General features: G+C 35.7%; 1 long non-coding RNA gene across 2 annotated transcripts in view; it reads left to right on the forward strand.

Moving 5' to 3' along the window:
• LOC111925840 (uncharacterized) overlaps positions 1-5,710 on the forward strand; it is a 70,089-nt gene extending 64,379 nt beyond the window's left edge. For both annotated transcript variants that reach the window (XR_002862499.2, XR_015282891.1), the window contains exons 4-5: positions 2,972-3,133; positions 4,410-5,710. This is a non-coding gene — a long non-coding RNA (uncharacterized LOC111925840). The remainder of the gene's footprint in view (positions 1-2,971; positions 3,134-4,409) is intronic.
• Positions 5,711-8,890: the final 3,180 nt, after the last annotated feature.

Below are 8,890 nucleotides of genomic sequence, written 5' to 3' on the forward strand. Positions count from 1 at the left end.
CAAACAGGGATTTATGAAATATGGAATGTTCTTAATACATACTAATGATCCCATCAAATTAGAATGTGGCATCAGGATATCACCAGGATATTCAATAAAGGTTTTTCAAATGAGAGTTTTAGAAGCAGTTTCAGAAGATTTTCAAAGACATATTTTCTCAGTTACAAAAGTGTACATCAGTATCAGAAAAATAAAGAATTGTGCAAATGCTTTTTCTTGAAGCCAGCAGGAGGTATGGCTTAATCAAAATTGATTATCATTTTGATTAGCCTTTTTGCTGATTGTATTTCCGTATCAACAGAAATAGTAGTATATAATAGTAAATAATTGGATCTATTTTGCAATTTAATTAATCATAGAATCAATTATTTAAATCAAACATATCAATTTCTTCTCCAAAACATTTAAACTGCTTGAAGGGCCTGTGGAGAAATGGTTACAAAAAATGAAAAGGAAACTAAGGAAATTAATATATACTTTACATAACCATATGCATTCAAAAGGCTTCAAGTTTGTGTAGCTCATGTTGAGCTGGACAAAAGTCAACAAAATCTACTCCTCCCTAGAATTACCAATGTAGCAAATAAAAGAAAAATACATTTTAAAAAAAACCAAAACAAAACACCTCACCAAAATTATAGCTATTACCCTGACTTTAATACAACCAAAATTATTTTTAAATCATTTTTTTCTTTAATAAGTGGAATTATATACTGCTGCACTGTTATGCAATGTTTCTTGTTATTCATTAAAGTGTGTGTCTGGAAACTGATGTTTCAGAATTTCTGAGGAATAGAAAGTATAAAATATACACAATGAAAGAGTAATAATCTCGGTCAGAAGAAAAAGTGGAAATTAATCTTCCTGAATCCTACATCTCTCTCTTCTATTTACATTCAAGCTAGCCACTAAAGAGAGTTCTTTTAAGGCTTTTGGTTCATAATTTATAGCAACAGCTATTGTTGGCTCACAGGGAATGTGAAATGAAATAAATACTTTCATGTAATTTTAAAAGAATAGGTGGTGTGCACTTCCCTGTTATGAACAGGCCAAGGGAGCATTTTCAGCAGGTTCCACAGTCCTGAGCTACTTTGTACTCCCATTTTTGGGAGCAGGGCATTGCTCCTTTGGAAGGTGTCATCTCCAAAACATTTTCTCTTTGTCTTAATAAATGTGGACAGTTAATTTACTCTCCATTTTATGACAATGATATTCCAACACTTGAAAATCATAATTCATAGCACAGGTTGCCCTCAGCCTACCCTCTGCATCACTTACCTTCCTCATCCTTGCTTCACCCAGGCACAACAGAATGCCAAGCTGTAAAAGTTCCCTTGTTTGAATTAAAAAATTCAAATGAATCTTGACAGAACAAATAAAATGCATTATCCCTATGAAGTGTGCATTTCAGCCACCTTAAAAAAAAATCAGATCTTCAAAAGTTGTAATGCATCTTTCATATGTGTGAGAGAAGCATTACACTCACGCCTCATGGGTGAAACACTGCATATTTATAGTGACTCATTAAGCCTTACTCAGGCATTCTGGACTGTTTCTTCCTCAAGCACATAAATAAAAATAGGAAAAAAAACCCCAAAATAGAGCTGAAAAATACTGAGGACAAACTCCAATAATTTTAACTGGGAATTCAAAAGCTATACTGCAGTGGTGTTCTGAGCACCATGACTTTAGATAGGGAAGTGGTAATGGTGATTTGCATATAGAGGAGCTATTTGGACACCTCTGCTGGGTTTTGCCTTAAAGAAAAACAAGGTTGAATTACACATTATGTATTGGCAGTTTGCTTCATGTTCTAGACATCTAAAAGTAAATATAGAAATTTAAATTTGTCATTATCAGTGTGTAAAGTATTAAGAAAAATAGAAAGAAGATGCGGTGGAAGACAAAAAGTTCTTTTGCATTTTTTCTACACAATAATTTTTTTCACTTTCTGAAAAAACTGAGATTTTTTTTTTCATGAACTACCACAGAAAAGAGACACATTAACAAACCAAAACTCTCTATAATGAAGATTAATCAGTTTTATGATGCTGCAAATTGTTATAAATATTAAGAATAAGTTTCTGGACAAAGACTAATGAAGAAAAGTGCCCTGAAGTGCCTTTTCTAGCTGAAAGTTTGAGTATTTGGAAAACAGAGTGATTTTGAGCATTATTGTCTTGTTAATGTCCTCTCTGACATTTTTCCAGCAACACTCAGTAGAGGATAATTGACTGGGACATGTATAATCTAAAAAGAAACACACTTTTTATTTGAATTGCCATTATTGATCCAAATATCAGGTCTCCAGTCTGAATACATTTGGTTTCATAAGGAAAGCTATGGTATCTTACATGTGTACTGGATAAATCAGTAATGAACAAGTGCTAAATAGAGTCTGCTGGAGCTGAAATAGTACTGACAGAGTTTTTACATGTTGGTTTCAGCAACTGAGTGCAGCAAAATTATTCTTGCCACATAGATAAGACATAAAATATACAGGTAGATTAGACTAGCAGGATTAATCTGTCCAAATGAAGCTGTCTACAGTATGAATGTCTGAATTTGAGCTAGGAACCAGGACAACTGTGTTAGAGGTAGACACATACTTTGCACATTTAGCGTAAAATAAGATTATTGATACAGGAAGGACCCTCACACAGGAAGGACCAAGAATAACAGAGTCCAGCCATATGCTTCAATTTCAGTGAAGTTAATGTCTAGCAGAATTAGTTCAATGGAGAAAAGAAATTACTCAAAACAGCTCAGTCTGAATTCTGGAAGTTGCAGATTCCCACACAGTTGGATTTTTAAAAAGAATTCAAAATTCATTTAAACCTAAAGGAAAGTAATACTGAACAGAAGAAACATAGAAGTGAAAAAATATTGCTCAGCTTGAGGAAGCACCTTGGCAAAATAAATACGTTATTTGTCAAATTAATACTCTTTCCATTGCTATTTTCCTCCACAGGTACACAAGACTGTCCTCTGAGTCACACAATTTAGTAAACTGTGATTATACTAAACCCCAAATCAGAAAACTGGGAAATTATGGGAAAATGTCTGAAGGCATGTTGGAATGTTTATGAAAGAAAATAGAAGAAAGTCAAATTTCCAGTGTTTCCATATAATGGTAAGCCAGACAGGACATAATACCTACTTTTCTTAGGAACTTAGAACTAACGAGCAAGGTCTTTTATGTCTGATTAGACCAGGAGAAATTGGGACCAGAAGAAAAATTTGTGTCTTCAGCAGTCTCACTGAGGATAGATAGCATCATGTTCTGGGCTAAGTCTGTGAAAAAGATGGATGAAAATGACACAAATAAATACTGAACTCATTAACTGGAAAGAGCATCTCTGTCTCAGCCACCGAGGAGGGGAATGACTGTCTTTGATCTTGGCAGTAGCAGTTCAGTCTGCAGTTAGTATGTTCATGAAATACTGAGAAGCAAAACACGGAGAAGTACACATTGGGCCCTAGAAGGACATACTATGTCAGTAAATTAGCATGGGAAATTATTCCTCCTCTCACATGAGAAATACATGTGTTAGCAGAAGATCTGATGTAAATTTCCTTAGGCAGAGACCCTGCATCACTGTTCTCCCTGCCAACCTAAAGGTTAAATACTTAGCCCTATAGTTAAATACTGTGCTTTTTGGTTCAAGCAATTTCTGTGAAGTGTCAGAAGTTAATGTGTGTGGGGGAGCGTGTGTGTGTGTGTGTGTGTGTGTGTGTGTACACATGGTTTTTTTGAGAAAAGGATTTTGCTAAAAAAGCTGTAAAGGGAATTTATGCTGGCAAACCCTCAGGAAGAATAGGGGAAGAAAGGGTTTTGATAATACTAACATTAGTTCCATTTCTGTGCTGGGCTTTGTGGGTGTATTTCAGTGAATAAGAGTACTGATAAGGTGGCACATTAAGTCCCTGGACTGAAGGCATAATGTGATATCACCAGGAACAGAAACATGTTTGAGATTCAACTTTTCTGACACATTCATTAGTACTATTCTTGCAAAAATTTCAGTATGAGAAACGCTGACCTGAGAATAAAAGTTTTGGCAGCTATTTGTCATTATCTTGCTCTATCTCCAAGTTAACCGCATGCAGGGAGACTGTACTTGAGAACACCTGGAAACATCTGTGTTTTTAAGGAACAGCACAATTAAGCTCTCTCCTTTCATCGGCAGGAGACCACACTTCTACTGCATAGCAATTGAATATAGTTTTCCTTTTATGATCACCAAAACTAGTGTACAGTATGCAGAATGTTTCATGGGAAATATGAAGTGTTCATTGCCCTTATTCACTGAAGAGATTGGAAAGAGATGGAAATCCATTCTAATTTAGCACCTGCTTTTGTCATCCTCAACATTTGCAGTCCATGTGCTGTAACTCTTGCTTTACAGCCTGTCAAGTTTGTTTACAGAAGCCTCACCCTTGGAGCAAGCAAGATAACCAAAGTAACCTGGTCAAAGACAAGGAAGAAAAGACTTCAAATACGGGATGATGGGATCCTGCAGAGGGAACATGGACTCCTTAATCACTCAGTATTGTTTCTCAGGGGAAAGTTTCTCATGTATCCCTTTTTTCCCCCTCTTCTTACCCACAGATAAAAGGTGTAGCCCCCTTGCCTTTACATGCCTGCCCTTTCCATCCTTCCCCACTCCAGCATTTGAATGCAGTTTTTCTGTAAAACACAAGCAGTAAACTCAAAGGAGGGGGAACCCCCCCCGCCCCCGATAAATATATCTAAATGGGTATATTCCCTTTTCCCAAACATTCTACTGATTATTTTCCCTAAAACATCTACTTTTTTGTTCTGTCAGTCCCTAGCCGCTCTCCTGGCCTTGTTGAAAGCTTTTTAATTCAGAGGCAAAGAGGAGGCCAGCTGACTGCAGGCAGGGCCTCACCTCAATCTGCCTCCTGCAGCCTCAGCCCTCTCTGAGAGGGATGGATCACTTAATTGTAATTATACTGCGCCAGCGTTTGCCTTTGCAAGTGCAGCAACTTTCATCAAAGCACTTTTCGAATATAAGAGACAAGTACAATTTCAAAATAGAGCAGTTTGAGCCATTCTATTTAATCCAATAAAATGTTGTGACAAATGGTATTTAAAAAAAAAAACAAAAACAACCCAACTTCTTAAGATGGTATAAAAAAATCAATGAAAATCTATTTCCTTAGCTCCAGTTGCATCATTAGAGAAGCTACACTTTTTTGATTCCATATCTATGGGGCTGTACTCATTTGATCCCAATTCAATCTCATACTATCTTTCCCCAAGGAAGAGAACTGACAAGGGAAAACAAAACAAAAACAAGCAAAAACTCAACAAACAAACCTGAAACACTAAACCCCAGAAAATATCAGAGTATAATGTTTAGTTTTGCATTTGAGAAAAATGCTTGCTTACTGATGAAGCAACAAGGTTTAAAAATGAGCGACGTTAAATTTCAAAAAATGGGTTTTTCAATGGTTAAATTACCTCTTTCTAGTTATTTTCTCAGGTTAAAGCAAGAAAAGTATGTCTGATGTAAGATTTGAAGCTGTAATACCCTGCTGGTATAAAAAGGTAGCATATATAAGCTGTATCCTTCAAACAAATAAATTTAAAAGGATGAAAGGAAAATACCATTTTTTCTTTCACTGTCCCCAACATGTCATTCAACACATGATATAAAATGAGCTTTCACACAGAGGGAGCTGCCCAGGTGTGTAAATGTGTTTGTTTACATTTCCAGAGCAGTGCAGGGAGCACCAAGCCTCCTGGCAGAAGCCACAGGCGTGTCTTGCCGAGCCTTGAACACACACTCCAAGTCCCCTAGCTCTATCTAGTGGATGGAAAGCAGATTCTGCTTGCTGTGCAAACACTGCTTAATGCATTTGCTGAATGTTTTCATGCAATACCAACACCTTCTACTTTCACTTTTAGTGTAGCTATGCTGTCTATAAATTGATTTATGCAATAGCAAAAACGGCTGTATTATTTTATAATACTTCTGGTTTGCTCCTCTTGCACAAAAACTTTGTGATGGAGTTATAGAAAAAAATAATATTTTATTAGGCAACTGATATTATTGGACAAAAAGCAAAAATCACAGAAGTTCTTCTCTGGAGCTCAACAATAAATTTTATGTTTTGGACCAAACTAGATCCTCATCAAAAAGTATTATTTTCCTCTTTTTTTCCCTTCTTTTTTCTTGCATTATGAGTTTTTCATTATGAATACTTTGTTTACAAAGACACTGTTTTTCTCCTTTATACACAGTCTTGAATTAAAATCATAATGACTATAACACAAATATAATAAATAATATTTTTTATCTTTTCTTAACGCAATTTAATATGGCATTTTTGTCTTAGTTGTTATATATTATACCTATTAAGATGAAAGAAAACAGAAGACAAAAATGTTCACACAACTATTAGCTAATAACAGTGTTCCCTCTTGAAACTTAAATTTAAATCCAGGTCAAACTTCCACCTACTCCTTCCTGCAAAACCTTGTGCGAGAAGGAAGACCTGCATGGGGGTTGCCAAATCGGGAATATGGTGCAGCCCTTGCCATGAACTCAACTGGTGCCCAAAGGCCTGGCATGAGGAGGAAAAGCTTTAAAGGGGATCCCCTAAAACCACAAGGTAAAAATCACCTTTTTTCATTAAATTTGAGGATTGGGTTGAAACTGATTTTTAGGTCCCCTTCACAAAAACAAGAGGAGTTCAGTGAGATTCTGTGGGAGGTCCCCTCTATAGTCACTGAGCAAGTATGCTCACTCATTTCTTAACAAGGTATTTGCCAGACTGAAGGATGTGAAAGCTCCATTACAGTGCCTCGTTATCATCACACATTGCACAAATGTATGTGCATTTAGGGTCTCCCAAATGAACTGATGAGATGTTTGCCATATGAGCTGTGTTTTAAGGCCTACAGGAAATTTATGCTTGTGCTGAATGTAGCTGCCAACTCGCTTACTGAAGTGAGAAATAAGTATTTCTCATCCAAGAACTCTCATTTAACTCTGAACAATGTTTGCCTTTTCCTTTTGATCAGTAAATGTCTCTATAGCTGAAACTTTCTTCACTGCCAGAGCATTGTATCTGTTGAAACATTTTAACTAACTTCTTTTAACTTTTGCACAGAAAGTCTTTCCATCCTGCAGTCTGAGACGATCAACTTCTTGATGTATTGCGATTTCAGCAAAGGACAAGCGCTGTAAAAGTCGCAGAATCATAACTGCAATCAAAATTACACAAGTCTAAATAAATCAGGAGGATGTCAGAAAAGTAAAAGCGAACTGAAAGGAAATGAAAAAACATTGGCTTAGGTAGATTAGAAAAACATATATATTAGGAAGAAACAATCCGAATTTAAAGACACCTTAAGGCAATGTAACATGTAACCTATCCACCTTCACTCCAGCCAACAAAAATGCACTGGCAAAAATCCTTCTTTCCCCGTGATAATTGTGTTTACATTAAGATTTACAACAACAAATACAGAAAACTGTACTGTTAACTGTTCTGACTTTTTTAATTTATACAGTAATTTTTTAGATGAACTGACACAGCTTTATAGAAATAGACAAGTTTTATTTAATAAGAATATATGTCATCATTTTTATCACAGTCTTTCTTACAAAGATATTCCTTCTCCTCCCCTGACAATCTGCAGCTAGTATCACCATAACACAAAAAGATTCTAGCATGGACCTACCTGTAAATCAATACTTTTTAAAACTTTTTCCTAGCATTTTTCAAAGCATAGACACTTTGAAACATCTTCTAGTAGAGATAATGGTTCCTGTAAAGCAAATTTCACCTTAATGTCCTTAATTAGCTTTAGCAGACCTTTGTTTAGACCAAAGATCTCTATAGTCCTATGGAAGTGCAGATTTTAATTGAGTTAATCTATTTTGACACAGTAGAAGTACACATCATAGTTTTCATAACATGTAATTTTACCTACAATCAGACTGAATAATTGCTGAGGATCAGAGAGCAAGCAACTGGCAAAGATGAGAAGAGGCAGTCTTGTTTAGCACTTAGCTCTACAACACTCAAGTCTTATCATTAATTACTGTTTTTGCCTGAAGCTGACGACAATGTAGGTCTGGTGAGGGCACAGCACTGCCTTGGGAGGAGGGGATGCTCAGAAAATAATGTACTACAATTAAGATATTATTGTGCTGGGACTGGGAACATTTCTGAGGTTTTTTGGTGCACTGAAATCATATCAATTACAAGATATTGCGATATTTTTAGTAAATACTAATATTGATCTGTCCCATTAATATTGTACACACATTCAGATCTTCTTGATTTAGCTTGTTTCCTAAATCAAAAAGTACATACACAGCTGATATTACATAAGCAATTAGCTAAATTAAAAGCTGGAATGAAAATAGGAATATTATCACCATTTTATATCATTGCAATTCAATGACTTCACACTTAAAAATCTACAACAGGAGGAAGGATTGTACAACTGGACACTTTAATGTACTTTGATGAAAATTTTCAAAATTTCTAAGACTTCTTTGTCCCTTGGTGAGGTTTTGCAAAAAACTGAAATGTCTAAATATAGGTATATAACAGTAATTTATTCTACATAGAATGACACTTAATTGAATTGTAACTACATCATGACAACCCTTTGAAAAAGAGGAATGAACCAGTCAGATTATTTCTTTATGATTAGGGGGAAAAAATGAAATGTAAAAGCCTCTGCAAATCCTGAGTCCTTTTGTTGACAGCATGAAGTAGCCGAGAACAACATTTAGATACATATTAGGCGTTTCTCTGATATACTGAAACACAGCTTTGTAACAGTTTGCAATGTATCAGCCTCCCAAATGGGTGTTCAAGCTACGATAGGCCCATATAGACT

The sequence above is a fragment of the Cyanistes caeruleus genome, chromosome 2 (genome assembly GCF_971803275.1).
Source record: "Cyanistes caeruleus chromosome 2, bCyaCae1.hap1.1, whole genome shotgun sequence".
Taxonomy (NCBI): domain Eukaryota; kingdom Metazoa; phylum Chordata; class Aves; order Passeriformes; family Paridae; genus Cyanistes; species Cyanistes caeruleus.